The sequence below is a fragment of the Balaenoptera ricei genome, chromosome 17 (assembly GCF_028023285.1).
Source record: "Balaenoptera ricei isolate mBalRic1 chromosome 17, mBalRic1.hap2, whole genome shotgun sequence".
Lineage (NCBI taxonomy): Eukaryota > Metazoa > Chordata > Mammalia > Artiodactyla > Balaenopteridae > Balaenoptera > Balaenoptera ricei.
The window spans coordinates 36,287,050-36,306,924 of NC_082655.1; the positions used below are offsets into that span (position 1 = coordinate 36,287,050).

The following is a 19,875-nucleotide window of genomic DNA, read 5'->3' on the forward strand; positions in this document are numbered from 1 at the left end:
TGTCTCTAGCCATAACTTCTAGCGCCATAAAGTTTTATATTTATATTTTAGGCTGTAGTGAGACATTTTTGCAAGGGGGAATCATAAACATCCCAGATCACCCATGGTGAGTGTATTAATGGGCTAGGATGCATTTTCAGATTAAAATAGAAGCTTATCCTCTATTTCGCCAGTTTAGGAATAGTCAAAGTCTATTTCTATTTAATAGCAAATGCCTACACTGTATAAGGATCTATTGAAGACCCTAGGAATGCAAAGAGAATTTGTATTTGGGGTGAGAAGATGCATATATTAGATTGAACCATATGTAACTGCTGTTTTGTAGGACAAAAATAGTTGAATGTTACCCATTTCATATGTTGCAACTTGATACATAATTGCGAGTAATCCAAGACAGCATGGAGTAGGTGTCCAATGTGTAGTGTGGACCTGTGTGTCATAGGAAGGTGGTGGGTGGGGTGAGTCAGGAAGGCCTGAGGGGAAGAGGGACTTTGAAGAAAGAGTAGAGACAAGTAGAGGCAGAGATGGGGGCACACATGTAAAAGGAAAGGATAGACACTGATGGGAGAGTGAGTACAGTATTTAGGGAAGGATAAGCAACTGTGCTAGTAAAGTTTGAGATTAAGGGAGTGATTAGGAGATAAGAGGAAAGAAGGATCAGTATACATGTGTACATGACTGCAGCATCCCTATAATATAATAGAGCGATTTATCCCCATTTGAAGATGGCAAAAATTGAAACATTGAATTTAATAGTTTTTTTCCAAGACATTGAGATTATCATCAATATCAGAATAATACAAGTGAAGAAAAATACAAGTGATGAAGTACATTCTACAGTATATAACGTGGAGAATAAAGGAACTGAGATAGCAGAAAATAAAATTCCTCAGCAGCTATGCAAGAGAAGAAGGGGCTGTTAGCCCCTTTGGGGGTTACTGGGCCTATCTTTCTCTAGACGGCGTTGGGAGTTTGAATCACCTGTGGATCGAAGCACTTCATCGTTGAGTAAAAAGCCTAAGCTCCACCTGTCAGAGTGGCCTGCCCTGCTGCAGTCTCTGAGAGAAGATGGAGAGTGAGACCCCGTCTCTGCTGGGGGTGATGCCTTCACTCTTCAGGTGGTGTTGCTGGGTCGGGACCTTCCCAACGGCACAGCCATCCAGCAGGGGAGAAGACATCATTCAGGGCATGAGTTATAAAGGTAGGCAACTGTTGAATTCCTTCAAGTAACTCCTAAGGGGTGCGACGTGGCTTTGCAAATTAGCATATGGTTTAATCTATAGATTCACTCCTCGTGGTCCCCACTCAGCCAGATTTTCTCCTGATACACCTACATTCACCAACATCACGTCTCTCCACGCGTAGACATATGTATTTGTTTCTACTGAGATATAAACTCCTAAAATAACTGTCATAAGCACTCTGCCCACGGGCAAACACACTTGGGTTTCAAAAGTTCACAAAAATAATTATGAGAAAAAAAGGACAGAGCTGATTAAATTGTAGTCAGGCCTGGAGGTCCGAGCCCCTTTGCGTCCCACGGAGGGAAGCACGCGCGGGCTTTGTTTGAAGAGCTGACGTCTTGCCAAAGCCACCAGTATGTGGTGAGCTTACGGCTTGCACACGTCCCCATGTGGACAATCGGGAAGCAAATTTTATGTGAAATATGTAAACTAGAAATTACCTTACGTTTCCCCCTCAGAGTGATTTTAAGAAGAGCTAAGGGATCTTAATTTGCAGAAAACCAAATAGGTTACAAGCCTCAGTGGGAAAATAATGGCCAAAATGACCCTAAAATACAGAACGAAAGAAAACTCCACAATGGAGGCAGCTACTTCTCCAGATGCTTTCTGGTCATCCCTCCTCCTGCAGTGTGTGGACAGTGGTCCACCAGGCAGGCTCAAGGAGGGGCCCATGTGGACTCAGGAGATGGAGTAGAAAGCGATTCTCTCCTTCATGAGGAAGCTCTCAATCCTGCCATCAGTGATTCCAGAAAAAAAAGTCCAGAAAAAGTTAGGTACATTTTGCTGGTTCATAACACCCCAAAATAAGATGTGCTGAGTTAACTTAGAAGAAGTATGGCAAACTAATAATCCCTAATAAGATGGCTTTTAAGTCTTCTAATTGTACTTTCCCCCCACTTTATTGAGCTATAATTGTACTTATAAGTTGCTTTATAATAGCTATTTGTTAGTATTCTTAATAAGCAAATCATTTGTATAACAATTTTCCAAATAAGAAAAATTAGAGCTATAGAAAAAATACATAGTGGGCTTGGGTCTTTGGTGTAGCCCCAGTCCGTGTACATTTTGTAAGGTAGTCTTTAGCTAACCATATGGGCTTTGCTTGTGTAATATTTTAGAAGAGGTTAGACATTCAGTTGATTTAAAGGCACTGACCCTAGTGGTTTTGCACTGCTCTTGCACCAAATGTGGTTTCTCTCCTGCAAATGTGGGAACACAGAGTTGGCTGTACTTCCTAATGGGTTTTCCATCTGTCCACATGAGCACATATTTGATGGGGTCTGTGGTACAGCAGTTGTCTGGGGTGGAAGCGCTCGGAGCAGCAGTCTGAAAAGTCTGAGTTGGCTTTGCTGTGCACATGCGTGCTCTTATTCTCACTAGAAACTGGTCCCTGTGGAATTTCTGAGGAGCTCCAATCCTTTGGAATGGGGTCTAGTGAGCAGAGGAAGAGATGATGTAAATTTACTACTTCAGGGTCCCAATCAAGGGAAGGTCAGAACAAAAATGATGAGTAAGACAAGTGAAATGGCAGTTATTAAACATATATGTTGCAGAAGTCAACAACTTGGAGACGAGTTTTATTCAAAAATCAGTTAATCGTAGAGTTGATTCCCGGATTTTGCTTCACAAGAGCTGGTGGAGCTTCATGCTTTCCAGAAGCACTAGTCCAACAAGTACACATCCTTATGTTCAGAGGGAATGCAGTTCCACTCCCACCACTTGTATAGCACCACATTAAGGAAGAAAATAGGAAGATTGTACATCAGAGTTTATTTTCATGTATTGACTGAACACGTACCACAGTGGTTAAACCTAAGATGTTTACAGGTAACTGAATTTATATCTGTTATGTATGTAAATATGAGTCTTTTGCAATTAACTATGGGTTGTCCGTATCACAGATGTTCTTTTTTCCCCTTTTTCTTACCTCATCTCCTCTTTTTCCTTTTCATTTGTCAAAATTAAAACAGGTGACATGCAGTCTGGGGATTACAGTGAAGATAGGCTGAGATCTTAGGTAGTGAATTCACTGAAGAAAAATCCTAAAACCTTACTGCCCTATTGCAAACTTGCTTACCTAGGACTTATCCTGCTAGATGATTAACAAAACAAAAACAAACACAAAAAGTAACTAAATCCATTTGTTTTTTTTAATGTACCTTGTGAGATTGGAAGGTAAACATGTAAAATACATTTTTGGGGTTTTTAAAAAGTAAAATCATTTGTAAGTCTTTTCTCATTCTGTTTGCCTAAAAACAAATGCATAGGCTAAGAGCAATTTGTATGACTTATCCACCTTTTCTTTCCCTATAAAAATGTCAGAAGTTTCCTTTCTTGTTGGTCAGAAGATGCTTTAGTCCAGTTGTATTTGCAGAAAATAATTGTCAGAGTAGAACAGCCTTGGACTTTATCTTGACTTTGGCATCAAAATTTTGTGAAGATGAAAATGAAACCACAGGATCAGTGTTTTGAGAGAAAGGGAGTGGAATTGAGGCCAGTTCTGATAAAATTCACTTCCTGGAGTATATTTCAAGACTAAGATGTGCTTTGCTTCTGTTTGAATGATCACCAGGAGTTTGTTGTGAGACTAAGATGAGAGTTAAGATCCCTCTCAGCCTAAAATTTCAGTTTGGGTTGAGCCCCTGGGGTGAGCTAAGTGTCATTCTAGGGCTGAAGCGGACCCTTTAACAACACAGATTGCTGGAATCTTCTAAACTGCTCATTATCTGGACCAAGAAGACATGTCAGAGCCTTCTGGGATCAGTATGAGCCCTTCCTTAGCTTTTCTTTGGCCAGATGTAACAAACCCTGAACTAGCATGGTTTCTAAGGACTGAGAATATTAAAGGGTTAGAAAGGAAACCCAGCGCCAGAAAGGAATAGAAAAAGGCAAAGCTAGCCTGGACTTTCCCATGTTATCTCCTTTTGGCTTTCCTTGTCCGTTTCTGAAAAAATTTACAAACCTTTGACTTTATGAGTTTCTGGTGCTTGTTTTGAAGTATAAAGGAAATGATCAAATATATGGACATCATAATTTCTTAGGCACTCTGCAGAGTTTTTATTGATGTTTTCTATGATATGCAACAGTGCTGTCTGGGCAATCAATTCTTAAGTGGTTTGGAATCCAAGTTCTCACGTAATCCTACACCCCAAGTAAGATGATCCATCACATGCCTAATAGCACGTATCCCATTACTCAATGATTTTGAGATCTGGTGGCCACAGGCATAACTTCTCATCAAAGAGCCCCTGTAACCCAGATGCCCAGACATAGTCTGGGCAAGATAGTCTGATTTATGCCTAGTGATGGTACACTGGCTACTCAAAGACTCTTAGCCTAGGAAGGGAACTCAGAAGTGATGCATGAAATTTTTCTACCATTTTCTTGAAATACTTAAGTACCACAAGGGATGAGAGGCATGATAGTGGAGTGGAAGATTACCCCTCTGACTTGAATTCTGAGCTTGCTTCTGCTTTGAGATAGTAATGTGAGTTTAGGCAATTTACCTAACTATGTGGCCCTTAGTTTTCTCATCTGCAAAATTAGTTGTAAGAGCCTATATGTGTGCTGTTTTTTTTGTTTTGTTTTGTTTTGTTGGTCAACTTGGTTAATGTGCGAACTATGTTTCCCAGTGTCCCCTTTCCGGTATGATTCCAGTTTAAAATTAGCACAAGGAGGACTTTCCAGGAGAATTGGGAGACAGAGCAAGGCAGTGGCCGTTATCTTCTGATAGTCTTTTCACAATCAGATACAGTGACATGGAAAGTCAAGTTCCTGGCAGTTTCTGGCATGTCCTTGTCCCCCTCCACTTCATGTCCAGCTCTTCTTCTTGCCTTCTAGCCCCGCTGAGCAACAGAGCACAGGCCCACCACCAGATAGATGCTTGGTGGGGGGCTCACACAGCAGTAGCTGGCCGCACAGAGGCAGCAGGTCCTAAAGATCCCCTTTGTGGTCCCACTTCAGCGGGGCCCCCTCAGGCAGACTAGTTTGTAACTTTTTATCTGAGCCTAAAGCATCTCCTTCCAAACCTTCACTTCCTGGACTCCTCCCCCAGTTGTGTGAGACGGAATGCCTGCAATAAATCCATTATCCCCTCACACAGATGTTCTCCCTCCCTGACTGAACCCACCTCTCACCAGTCACATTTAAAGGCTTTGCAAAGCAATGCGTTTGCTTAAACCTTTGCAAAAGGTATTCCCTTGCTAATGATCAGTTACTTTACTTTCGGAAGGGAAGGTTAACTAGGGCTAAGCACTATATACATTCCCATCACATACGTTATTTCATCTAATGTATATGTTAAACCCTGTGTGGTTCTGCCATGTGTGGGTAAACGCAAAGAAAAATAGCAAATTGGGTTTTCAGCAAGTAGCCGAGCTCGTTTCTTCTTCCCGAGGGGTCTAGCTGTGATTTTAACTCCAGAAATTCAAGGAGACCTATGATGTTTTCTTTGCAATTAACAAAAGACAAGAGATCTCTTTCCGAAAGATTTGCTTGATACTTCATTTCCACTTGTACTGTCTGCTGAAGGAAAATTTTCCTTAGTTTTGCAAATACAATACCTGACACACTTACATGATTCATTTTTTTTCTGGTGGTTTAAATGCTTAAACTGTTGGAGAACTGAAATGAACCGAACTCTGGCATAGATAAATATATGCTACCTATCTCTAATCCTGTGACTTGCTCACTCCATGGTTAATGCCTTGAGAGCTCTCAGTGTTGTTAAAAACACCTGATACTTGTTAGCCTGGTGTAGACTGGAGACTGGGGGAAGCCAAGCTTTCTGGGAGCATGTCTCCCTCTGATGGTCATTCATTAGTACTACAAAAAACTGGAACGCCTTCTGGGAAATAGAGCTCAAAACCAAGAAATGCCCTTTCCTTTGTAGATACGGTGTGTTTTTTAAACACCTCTCCATTCCAACACATCTCTTTTCTACTGAGACAACTGGTTACACTGGGGTGGTTGCTAGATCACTCTGAGTCTCTTCTGATAAGCGTTCTATTGCTAAGTGGTTTTTTTTTCTTCTTAAAAAATTGAGGTATAGTTGATATATAAGTTACAGATGTACAACATAGTGATTCCCAAATTTTAAAGGTTATACTCCATTTATATTACAAATGTTATTTATCAAATATTGGCTATATTCCCATGTTGTACAATATATCCTTGTAGCTTATTTATTTTAACAACGTTTTTGAAAGACTTTTCTGCATTTTCTAAGACTGCATAGGAATGTATAATCAAGATGGCCAAAACCCTTCTTTTCTTTAAACAGAAGGAAACCTCCTTAGAGAAAATCCTACCCCAAGCAAATATTTTGTCATTCTTTCATTCTTTGCTCCTGCGGTTGTATCTGACACAGTGGCTCTTAACCCTGACTGCACATTAGAATTCTCTGAGCAGCTTTAAAAACTATGGATGTTGGGCCACACTTCCAAACAATTCTGACTTGGTCTCGGCTAGGGTGTTGGTATTTTTAAAGTCCTGTAGTGACTGTAATGTGCTGCCAGGGCTAAGAACTGCTAAGCTAATAATCTTGAGTACCAATTATGTGCCACTCATTGTGGTGGTGCTGAGGATTTGATGGCAGGGGCACAATTCAGCCACACTGACCTTCTGACATCATTATTCCCAGGCCACACATGCTGTCCCCTCTGTCTGAAACACTCCCCCTGTTTGTTGTATAATTAATTCCTCATCCTTTGTATCTCAGTTAAATATCACTTATTCAAAGGCATTGTTGCCCTTCCATCTAAATTAGGTCCTGGACTGTTTGCCTTCATATAACATCTCTCTTCTTTTACTTCATAACACTTATCCCAGTTATAATTACAGGTATTCCTCCCTGTTGGAACTCTCACAGTCAGAACTCAGGACCAAACAGATTTTGGTAATGAGGAAGAAAAGGTAGATTTACCTGAAGGAAATGGAGTTTAAGCTTCAGGGCCCTTGCGGTGGACTGAATAACATTCCCCCAAAGGTGTCCATGTCCTAATCCCCAGAATCTTTGACTATGTTAACCTGCATGGTAAAAAGGACTTTGCAGATGTGATTAAAATTAAAGACCTTGAAATGGAGGGACTGTTCTGGATTATCCAGATGTGCCCAACATAATCCAAGGGTCCTTATAAAGAGGCAGGAGGGTCAAAGTTAGAGAAGATGCAAGGTTGGAAGCAGAGGTCAGAGAGCTGAAAAGATGCTAAGCTGCTGATTTTGAACATGGAGGAAGGGGCCATGAGCCAAGGATTGTAGGTGACCTCTAGAAGCTGGAGAAGGCAAGGAAACGGATTCTCAGAGCCTCCAGAAGGAAAGCAGCACTGCTTACACTTAACGGTCTCTACACTTTTTCAGATCAAACAAAAGCAGTAGTTCATGAAGGTGGAGAAATTCATTTGAACAGAAGTAATGAACAGTAATGAATTGTTTGATAAACCAATTAATGAAAAGGAGGGAGCTGTATGAATACACTGGGAGAAGGCTGAAATTCTTTGCTGATTTGACACAATTTACAGGCATCAAGGAAGATATACACTTAACACACAACCTCAAGGAGGACATCAATGACAAACTGGTTAATAAATGTCATCAATTCAAAGAGTATTTAATATTTATGATTAGTCACTGCACAAGAAAATGTGAAATGCCTGAAATCTTTTGTTTTTAATTAATTTATTTATTTTTGGCTGCGTTGGGTCTTTGTTGCTGCGCGTGGGCTTTCTCTAGTTGCGGCAAGCAGGGGCTACTCTTTGTTGTGGTGCACGTCCTTCAGTAGTTGTGGCTCACAGGCTCTAGAGCGCAGGCTCAGTAGTTGTGGCGCACGGGCTTAGTTGTTCTGTGGCATGCGGGATCTTCCCGGACCAGGGCTCGAACCCGTGTCACCTGAATTGGCAGGCGGATTCTTAACCACTGTGCCACCAGGGAAGTCCCTGAAATCTTATTCTTATGTGAAAGATATTTGATAGAGGTTTTCTCAAATTTGACAATAATCCTAAACATTTACATGACATTTCCAGGAACAAACTGTTAGACTGAGTAATAGCCATTGAATGGAAGGGCTTGAGATCCCCTAGAGGGTGGCTTGGCTGAGCGAGTATGCTAGAATTCAGGGAAGGGAGGATCACTGTGCAGGGCAAGTCTTCTTGGCTGTAGGACTGGAGTTGTTGGTAAACCGAAAAAAAAAAAAAAAGTTTCCAGTAAATGAACTTCCCACGACCTGCCACCTTTATAGTTTGGGCTGGACACGTGTTGCATTTCGTCTGGGAATCCTAAAAAGTGGGATGCAAGTATTCAAACGCTTTTAGAAAAAAGCTCAGGGTCATATTTTAGAATTAGAGCAGCCAGTCGATAGTTGCTATTACTAATACATCAATTTGGATTATAGAGAAGACTTACCTAAATTAGGCCAGCAACTATTAATTGATGCCTACAGCTCTTGGTAAAACTGTCCTTGCCTTTGAGGCCTTCATTTAGCTTAGGGGTGGGATGTTTCTTTAGAAAAAGACGTGAAAAATGCAAAATGCTCCTGGACTCAAATCGATGAAACCTCTTTCGGTTGTCTTTCTCTTCTCCCCCGTCGCAGTTTTGGTACTTTGCCTAGTTCACAGCGGAATCACTGAGTTTCTGATTCAGAGCCGGCAGAGCCGCCGTGCGGGCAGCCCGCCTCCAGGGGGAGCACCAGCCGCGGCGCAGTGAGGCCGCTCTGGCCAGCTGGGGTCCCCGCTCATCTCAGTGGCCAGCCCTACCTCTCCGCCTGGCGCTGCAGCCTCTGCCGCCGTCGCCGCCGCCGCGGGGAAGGTGCGGCTGTTGTCGCCGCTGCTCGGCCGACTCAAAGGTACCTGGGCCTCGGCCCGCGAGCGGCCTCCGGACGGAAGCCACTGACACCTCTCCCGCCAGCCCCGAAGCACTGGAAAGCCTCGGCCCGGGGCCTGGCCGCAGGGAACCAGACCGGTGGTGCTGCGACGGGTGGCTTCCTCGCGGGTCTGGGCCGCTCGCGAGAGCTGGGAGGGCCTGCGAGGGTTCTGGGGGTTTTGTGGGTAAAGGCTGCGCGGTCGGCCGCGGCGGGCGGGGCTGGGGCGGGCGTGCTCGCTGGGCTTCGCACGGTAGGAGGTCCGAGCCGAACCCCGCGGCCGGCTTCTCGGCGTCGGGCCCGAAAAGGTGCTCTGTGTCTTGGCGTTGGCACAGATAGTACGTGGCCGTTTACTAGGCGCCCGCCTAGTAAACGCCGTCTAGGCGTAAACAGAAGCTGCTGAGAGGTTAGTGGACTGTCCCGATGGCACACGACCCCGGGTGCCCGGGTTAAAAGACAGCATTGCCTCTTATTCACATGCAGTGCTGGAAGCAGATTGTCTTCCAGTACAGTGCTCTGCCTCTAGAAAAACACGTTTATTCTTCAGAAAGGTCCCCAGTGTTCAGAATTGGCTACAGAACATAACGAGGTAAAAAAAATATACCATTGAATAGTAACCCTTCTCACTCTTTAAAAAATGACGGTGGTACCAAGGAGCTCCTAGCTTAAAGAGCTGTATTATCAGTGATGTAGGAATCATAGTAATAGCTCTCTTCAGTGCTTACTATATGTCATTGTGCTGGGTGCTTAAAAACCTAGTACCTTTATTTAATCCTTGTAGCAACCGTAGGAGGTACCGTTTCCATTTTACAGATAAGGAAACTGAGGAACAGAGTCTGAATTTACTTGTCCGAGGTCAGACAGCTAGTAAAGGGTGAGCTGGGATTTCAACCTCATCGCCCTCACTCCAATGCTCCTACTTGTTACCTATCCAGACAGTTCCCTAAGACTTTTATTTGTTTATTAATTTGACTTGTAGCTTGAACTGATTTCTCTCAGGTTTAATTTTCATGGCTAAATGCAAGAGTCCTGTACCAACTTATTTTTAGTTTAAAAGGAGTTTAATGAGAAAAATGTTTGCTCATTAAGGAGTGTAGTGATAATAAAGTTAAGCATGAACTAGGGCCCTCACCACTCTGATTTGAAGTAGAGTTGGGTTTATTTGGTTGTTAATGAGCTTCATTGCTTTTCTTTATTATTTGCATTTTGATAGCATTTTTAGTGAGTTCACTTTGCCTTTGCAATATTATGTACAGTAGTGTAGAAGGGAAATGAAAGATTTTTCGATGACAGAAAGTTAATATTTTAGAGGATGTAGGAAAGACTGAAGTAAAAAGGAATTAAGAGGTTTGGGGCATGTAATTTAGGGCAAATTGTGTTACTACATGGAAGAGAAAGAATTTCCAGTTTCTGTCAATGTTAGAAGGGAAGTGGTATTTCCTTTTGTGGAAAGAAGTTAGATACTGTAGTGTCCTAAGTCACTTAGCCTTATCAGGATTTCAGAGTTTGCCTATTCAGCATTCCTGTAGCAAATGTACACTGAGTGCCTCCCAGGGCCAAGCAGTGTTCTAAGCACTGGGGATGCAAGAGGAACAAAAGAAAACAGCATTCTTGTTCTCCGGGAGCTAACATTCCACTGGAGGAAGGTGGGGATGGAGACAGTAAATTAAATACTTTATAAAAATTAAAATATATCCAGTCAGATGGTAACAGTTGCTTAGAAGAAAAACAAAGCAGTGAAGAGGGCTAGGGAGCGCCAGAGAAGGAGCAAGGAACGGCTTCATGGAGAAGGCTCTTGAGCCAAACCTGAAGGAGTTGGGGACAGCCGTGCAGCTGTGTAGGGGTCACGTGCACCAGGCAGAGGCACAAGCCCAGAAACCACCAGGCTTGTTGGAGGACAAGCAAGAAGGCCAGTGGGTTTGAGCAGAGGAAGGGAGGGCAAGGTGGGGTCTGAGAACTAACCCGTCCTGGTAAAGACTATGGCCTTTTCTCTGAGTGCAGAGGGAGGTGGTTGGAAGGCTCTGAGCAGAGGAGTGAGGGGATCTGGCTTAATGGGTGTAAAGCAGCGTTCCCCAACCTTTCTGGCACCAGGGACCAGTTTTGTGGAAGACGGTTTTTCCACGGATGGGGGTGGTGGTGGGGGGGATGGTTTGGGGATGATTCAAGCGCATTACATTTATTGTGCACTATATTTATATTATTATTATATTGTAATATATAATGAAATAATTATACCACTCACTACCGCCGCTGATCTGACAGGAGGCGGAGCTCAGGCAGTAATGCAAGCAGTGGGGAGCGGCTGTAAATACAGATGAAGCTTCGCTTGCTCGGCCACTGCTCACCTCCTGCTGTGTGGCCCAGGGGTTGTGGGGACCCCTGGTGTAACGGATCACTCTGGTGCCTGTGTTCAGAATGGACGGTAGGAGCAAGGATGGAAGCAGGGAGCCCACTTGGGAGGTTGGGTCAGTATTGGAACGAGAGACGATGGGGTTTAGACCAGGTGGTAGCAGTAGAGTAGTAAGAAGCAGTCATGTTCTAGGTATGGCTAGCAGGATTTGCTGATGGATTGGATGTGGGGTGTGAGAGTAAAAGAGTGAAGAATGACAGCAAAGCCTTTGGCTTGAGCTAGTGGAAGGATGGAGTTGCCCTTTACTGACATGGGGAAGACTTGAGGATTGAGAGGGATGGGGAGACGGGTAGAGCAGGAATCAAGGGTTCAGTTTTAGACATGTCAGGTTTGAGATGCCTGACATGAGGTGGGGTTTTATGAGGCTGGAGTTCAGTGGAAAAGTCCTGCCTCTAAACAGAAATTTGGGAGTCATTAGCAAATAGATAGTATTTAAAGCCAAGAGATTATTTGAGATCTGGTCTAAAGAAATGAGGGCTGAGCTCTGGGACTTTCCACATTCAGAGGTTGGAACCACAAAGGAGACTGAGAAGGAGAAGTCTTTGATTTGATGAGTCAGGTAAGATGAGGACTGTGAAATGAGCGTTGGAGTTAGCAATGTGAATTTCATTGGTGACAGTGCAAGAGCATTTTAAGGAGTGGGGAGAAAATCTGATTGTTGTGGTTTAAGGAGAGAATAGGGGGAGAGGGATTGGAGTTTGCAAGTATGGACAGCTCTTTAGAGGAGGTTAGCTGTAAATTTTTCATATATAAATTATTTGAAAGCACTGTAGTATCTCCACAGTTAATAATTTTATTTCCAGCTTCAGCTACTTAGCAGTCAGACTTGGATTATTTTATCAGTGACTGGTGGAAATAAAATAACTATACTACTACTGATGATGATGATAATGTATTATTAACCTCCAAAACCAATACACAGCGAAGCTTGTCCTTTTTACATAATTCATGTTAGAGCTCATAAAAGCACTTTGGTGGAAAGTATTCCTTTGTCACTTGCCTTTGTTCTTACCTTAAGTTAAAATTAACTTAGAGGTGCTACGAACTGTGCATTTAAAACAAAGTACATGCACAAAAAAATTGAGAACCAGGATTTGTTTTGAAGTATGCTATCTTTTTATCTAAAGACATGAGTTTAGGTTCTTGTTTCTGCCCTCAGTAAATTAATGCCCAAATACAAAATAATCTATAAAGTATACAGTATATACCAGATTTACACCGTCTTTACTGTGAATATAAACTCTTTCCATGGTCTTGGTATGTGCCTTTTTCATAGCAAGTACAGCCCTCTAATGCATTGTAAAGAATTAAAGTGATTAAATAAAATATTTTGAAGTTTAGGGTTATATCTACTGATTTTTTTTGTAATCCATTAATTTTATCTGGAAGATGATGCATCCTTCAGTCTACAGATGGAAATCTTTTTTTAAGTTGAGGGAAGTACTTTCTTAAGTTTGTCTTTTGTTCTTGTTTTTTCCTCTGGCAATTTTTCATGGGCTGACTCTGCTGTCTAGTTGTCATAATCATTTCACACGTCCTTTGTAACTTTTCTTTTGCAGAGCTTCTTAAGTTAGAAGCTGATTTGATTTTCTGTAATAGTTGTTCTGTTCCTTACTGTTTACAATTTGGATTTTAAATTTTCTTTTATGTTTTTATCAAATTCATAGTCTTTTTTTATCCCAATTTTCATTTGGTACTTTTTTTTATTCCATACCCTGAGTTCTTAATTTTTTTGTATATTCCTAATCCAGTGTTTTTCTTTCTTTTTTTTTTTTTCTAGTAAATGGTCTTTGGTGGTTTGCTTATCTCTGTGTAGAGCTAATGAACTTCTTACAGTGCAGAATTTTTCATTAACTCTATGTTGACTTTCTTTTGTTATTCATCCTTTAAAAATGGAAGAACTTTTGAGATTATCACTATACTATTGAATTTGTTCTACCAAATTTGTTCCGTACCATTCTACTAAAGACTTTTTCTAGATTGCTTACAAGGAAAATAGAGAATTGGATTTTGTGTAGGTGTTCTGTAAAGGATTGTATTGTGGTGTTTGAAAAAGATTTACCTATTTAAAATTATTTTCAGTATTATTGCTTAGGTTTACGGTTTAGATCTTTGTAATAAAATCCTTTTGTTCCAAACCAGCATTCAGACATAAGAATGATCAATTTAAACTTTATATATAAATATATATAATAATGTATAAATAAAATCAGAGACAAAGGAATAGCTAATTTCCAAATTAAATAGATGCTTGTCCTTTTTCCTTTTTTTCCAGCTTCACTGAAATATTATTGACAAATACAAATTGTATATAGTGTTCATGCAGTGTGGTTTTTTAAAGGTGTACAATGTGATGATTTAATATTCTTATATACTGTGAAGTGATTACCCCAATCAAGTTAATTAATACATCCATCACCTCACATGGTTACCTTTGAGTGTATGTTTGTGTATAATGAGAACACTTAAGATCTGCTCAGAAAATTTCAAGTATACAGGACAGTATTATTAGCTATAGTCACCATGCTGAACGTTAGCTCTTCAGGACTTATTCATCTTATAACTGAAAGTTTGTACCTTTTGACCAACATCTTTCCATTTCCCCCTCCCCCAGCCCCTGGCAACCACTGTTCTACTCTCTGGTTCTATAAGTTTGACTTTTTTAGATTCCACATGTAAGTGAGATCATTCAGTATTTGTCTTTCTGTGTCTGACTTAACTTCACTTAGCATGGTGTCCTCCAGGTTCATTTATGTTGTTGCAAATGACAGGATTTCCTTTTTCTTTTTTATGGCTGAATAATATTCCATTGTGTATATATACCATATCTTCTTTATCCGTTCATCTGTCAGTGGACACTTAGGTTGTTTCCATAATGGCTATTGTGAATAATGCTGCAGTGAACATGCAGGTATCTCTTCGAGATAAGATTTCATTTCCTTTGGATATATACCCAGAAGTATAGAACTTGAAGAAGAACTTGTCCGTTTTTTTTTTAGCGCTCTTCAGTTTTTCTAGACCTCTTTGTTCACTGCAGTGTTTACAAACCTTAAATAATTTAGCTTCTGACTTGCCAGTAATTATTAGAGAAACTAAACAATTCTAAGACTAAAATATGTTCAATAAACAATAGACATACACCCATTTGATAAAAAATAGATGATTTGTTTTGTCCCTAGCTCTTGGTCATGTGGCCATAAACACACATAAGCCAACGAAATACTGATAATTCTGTGTATTCAGTAAGCTATCCAGTAAGTACTACTTTTAACACATTTCTGAATATAGTCAATTAAAAGATACGTGCACATTGTTATTTAGGGATGGTGCCAAGTCAGTCAGAAACAAATGCAAGAACACAAATGGTTTATTTAGCTGTCTTTCCCACATGGGGCCTTTATGAGATTAGATACTCTGCTGTTTTACTTTTTAAACTAAGTATATTAAAACTAGCCAAAAACCCTGTATTTTATTATATTATAGTGTCTTTTTTTCCTTTAGCCTAATTTAAATTTGTTTAAAATGTCCTGAGTGTGACATTGTCAGACAGTTTATCTAGGCGTTCTAACTTTGGTGGCATTTTTAGTCCCAGTATCAGTTTTTTCCAAGAGCCAAAAGGCACGGCTTCTTTCATTTAAATCTCTTTCTGCCACTTCCCCATTTGGGGCTATGTTTTGCCTGTTGGTTGTTTTTCTCAAAAACAAAACAAACACTGGGCCTTCCCTGGTGGCGCAGTGGTTAAGAATCCGCCTACCAATGCAGGGGACCTGGGTTTGATCCCTGTTCCGGGAAGATCCCACGTGACGCGGAGCAAATAAGCCCGTGTGCCACAACTACTGAGCCTGCACTCTAGGGTCCACGTGCCGCAACTACTGAGCCCGCGTGCTGCAACTACCAAAGCCTGCATGCCTAGAGCCCATGCTCCACAACAAGAGAAGCCACCGCAGTGAGAAGCCCACACACCACAAGGAAGAGTAGCCCCCGCTAGCCGCAACTAGAGAAAGCCCACGCAGCAACGAAGACCCAGGGCAGCCAAAACAAACACTGGTATTGTCTGTAAGTGTTTTCCCCACAGTGAGCTTATTTTTATCTCACTTATTTATTCAGAGTATCCATTCAACTTGTTCTTCAAGTTTTCTCCTTGGTGAGCTCCTAGAGTTTACCCAGCTTTCAGTCTACTTCCAACCTCCTGTGCTATTTGTTCCATTTAAACATGAGATTTCTTTGACCTTAATTCAACTCCTTCTTGAAGAGAGTTAGATATCATTACACCCAACCCTTCCTTTGACCTTTGTCTTTTGCTGAAACATGTAACACAAGCAATATTTCTTTTCCTTCTTAGAAAGCAGTGGCAGAAGCATATGGCAGTAGGAATCAAGTGGTAATGATTACTCTAGGTTCTTTGTCGTTTAAATATTTGGTTCTAAGTAACAGAAAACCTAATTTAAACTGTCAGTAAAAAAGGGACTTTACTGATGCCTGTATTTGAAAAGTCCAGAGCTAGTATGAGCTTCATGTGAGGTTTAATCAAGGCATTGCTGATTTTCTGTCTGCCATACCCTGTATACTTCCCTTCTCTTTCTCTGTCTCTCTACCTCTCTAGCTCTGTTTCTCTCTCTCTCTCTGTCTCTCTGTCTCTGTGTCCCTTCTGAAATATATCTCAAAATGACTAAAGCAATTTTGGATGTCATGTTTGCACCATATTATCAGAAAAAAAGAATATATCACTTTTAGCATTCCAAGTAAAGGGTCTTATTGGACTGAAATATGTCTACTTCTAAATAAACCACCACAGCTAGAAGAATGTAATATGTTACATAGCTTAAAATCCAAGCTGATCCCTTCAAAACATACATACAGACAACCAAGAGTAATAGTGTTGGGTACTAATGGACAGAAAATGGTAGAAATGATAGGCAACCTGTTATATCCACTACAGTGGCACTGGGCCTCTGAGGGAATGAAAAACAGTTTTGGCCAATTATACAAGACCTGGTTCTGGACTTCGTTGTCAGGTGGCCAGCTGGAGGCAACTGTATGGAGGCGTAAGCATGGGGGAGGAGGAATGGAGAGCAAAAATGAACAAACCCTTCTCCCAAAATAAGCTTGCAGCAAAAATTCCAAAACAAATGAAAAAAGATCCAGTGCAAAGAAAAATCCATCTAACGGCGTTAGAGTTGGAACACAAATTCAGTCCTGATGTAAATGATTTTAGGAAACCATCCAACAAAGTTTTTTTTTCTTTTTTTTTTTTAATTGAAGTATAGTTGCTTTAAAATGTATTAGTTTCAGGTGTACGGCATAGTGATTCAGTATTTTTGCCTGTTATACTCCAGTATAGGTTATTACAAGATAATGGCTATAATTCCCTCTGCTATATAGTATATCTTTGTTGCTCCAACAAAGACCTTCAATTGTCGTTATGCTCATGTAGAAAAAGGACTTGCGTTTATTAAAAATGAACAGTAAATTATGAAATGAAAAGTAACAAGCAGATGGATATGAAGACAAAATTAGAACTCTTAGAAAAGCACAGTAGTTGAGGGTTTTTTTCATGTGTGATAAACTTTTAGACTCAATCCAGCCAGAGAGGATAAGTGAATTAGAAGGTAGTGCTGAGAACTGTACCTAGAATGTAGCACAGAAGAGTTTTGGTTTTTTTTTTTAAGAAAAGCATAAATTGAGTTTCCAACATATATCTAGTAGGAAGATATGGCTGAAAAGCAATATTTGAAGAGATAATAAGTGAGAATTCTCCAGAATTGAAGAAAGACATGGTCCTTAGATTATAAATACACTCAGAATTCCAAACAGAATAAGTAAATCCTCCTAAATAGATCCCAGTGAAACTGTAGAACATTAAGGATAAAGTGAAAACTCTTAAACCAAATAAAGAAAAAGAAAAAAGTCTTTTCTTGTGCAACAATTAAACTAAAGCGGACATCTCCTAGCAATAATGGATCCCAGGAAGCAGTGGAGTGATAGCCTCAAAGTGCTGAGGGAAAGTAACCGTCAGCTACAACCTTGTAATCACATGAACTATCATTCAAAAATAAACTCAGAGTCACTTTAAAATTTCCAAAGACTGAAAGAGTTTACTACTCACGGATCCTCATTAAAGGACTGAAGGATGAACTTCAGTCAGAAGAGTGACTCTACAGGCATGGGATTTTTTTAAAAAGAGTGGTCTGATTGATAAAATGTTGATAATTTAGTTAACCATTCTTTTAAAAATATGTTTTTTTTTTTTAAAGGTAAAATTAAACTCTAGACAACAATCACGAAATGGAATGTTCTGTCGTGGTTATAGTGGACTCAGAATAAAATTTCTGGATAATTTTAGACTTTAAGAAAAATTATTAGCATGTATGTCAAAATAACATTTGTTAGTAATCCTAACATTCAGGTGGAATAGGGAATGGCAAATAATTGTTACTTTGCAGAACAAATTTGGGAGACTTGCCATACAAGATACCAAAAACTATTATATAGCCAGAGTAATTAAGACAGTGTGGTTTTGACACATATATGTCTCATAGACTGTGGGAACACAATAGAGATACACATAAACAGAAATTTGTTACATGTTAGAGCCACATTGTCCAGTACATAGCTATGACCATATAAGGCTATTTAAAATTTAAATGTATGGTACCTAGCATTAATAACTGCAACACTGGTTCTCAGCAGTCTGGTGTTCTCGTATTTAGTGCTATTTTAAAGTATTTTTGAAGATATATCTTTGTGGGGTTTGGGGATATTTTTTAAAACCTTATGTATATATGCCTTGGGACATTGCCAGGGAATTACATGTTCTAATTTCAAACTGAATGGTGCTACATGTGTTTTAAAAAAATTTCTCTTCTGTATTTCCATTATCTCAAGAGGAGAAAGAAAATTGTCAAATCAATCTTCTGTTGTAAAAATAATCCTAACTAATTCAGAAACTTTCCAAATAAGCAAAATTTAAAATTGAGAGTACTGAAATTGATTGAGATATCCCTGATGAAATTAAGAGATGACAAATTGGAAATGTTTTCTCTGACACAGCTAAAAGCTCATTAGCAATAATAAGATTGCAGTTTCTGCAAAAATAAAGAAGTAATTAAAAGAAGAGAGGGACCTTAAAGAAGAGATCAAACGATTTGAAGATGGAATCAGAAGATGTGGAATTATATTACTGTTATGTTGCCTCCAGTTAACATAGATTTTTCAGCAGCTGGAAAAATTTGCACAAAAATTTGCTCACAACTCATTTGCATTGCTAGTAATGCATTTGTAAAATTATGCTGTCACAAAAAATCAAATTCAGTTTTCGTTTTCAATTTTTTGGGATTCTTGCCTTTTTTATCACTTCATGTGGTTTATTTTTAGATAATATTTCACTTTATTTTTCTGCTGATTTGTATTAGGATGATAGTGTATGCCCATTTATGTTTTTATCAGTTTATATTTTTATTTGATACTCTGAAATGTTATTAATGTTTTTGAGGTATATTGAACATTAAATTTTACTTGTTAAAACATGAATTCTGAATTTTAAAAAATAGAATAACCAGTATTAATGCTAATGTTTCCATATTATATAAAATAAGTATTGAAATATCCATACTTTCATTTTGCTTTAATATTTCATTTCTAGCTAACATGTGCCTGCTATGGAAGGAGGTAACAAATATTGGTTTATTATTTCTAAGTAATTCCTACTTCTTAGACATCAAAAGACTTTCAAGAAGTAGTCATATGAACATGGTTTCCCTTTTTCTGTGTGTGTGTGAGGTTTTTTTTTTGAAAGTTTTTCAGCTTTATTTGAAATCAGTAGTAGACAAAGTAAAACAACATTTTACTATTTTTACCTAGAAGATTAACAAAGGTCAGTTTCACCATGTTGATGAAGAGTCACTATCTCTCTCTTTTTTTTTTTTTGGTGTTTCATGTAACTTTTTAAGAAATTTTATTTTATTGAAGTATAGTTGATTACAATGTTGTGTTAGTTTCTGGTGTACAGCAGAGTGATTCAGTTATACACATATATATACATTCTTTTTCATATTCTTTTCCATTATGATTTATCATAGTATACTGAATATAGTTCCCTGTGCTATGCAGTAGGACCTTGTTGTTTATCTTTTTAGTGTAGTTATAGTCTGTGGCCACCTTCAATGGTTGTCTTCATTCCTGTTGTCACCATTTAGGCGTTATGTATGCTAATTTCCATACTCCACTGAAAGTATGTTTGAATGCATACTTTACATTACATTTGTACCATACATTTCATTTAACCAAAAAAGTATGAAATGAGCACTTAGTTTGCAGTAGGCACTGCTAGACACTGTGGATCATGTTATCAAGACAGGCAAGCTCCTGCC

The 19,875-nt window shown here is 39.6% G+C and overlaps 1 protein-coding gene across 1 annotated transcript in view; it reads left to right on the forward strand.

Annotated features, from left to right (window-relative positions):
• The first annotated feature begins 8,954 nt into the window (after window positions 1-8,954).
• ANKRD46 (ankyrin repeat domain 46) overlaps window positions 8,955-19,875 on the forward strand; it is a 34,959-nt gene continuing 24,038 nt past the window's right edge. Inside the window, exon 1 of the mRNA XM_059901604.1 lies at window positions 8,955-9,081. The gene's annotated coding sequence lies outside the window, so the exon portion shown is untranslated. The remainder of the gene's footprint in view (window positions 9,082-19,875) is intronic.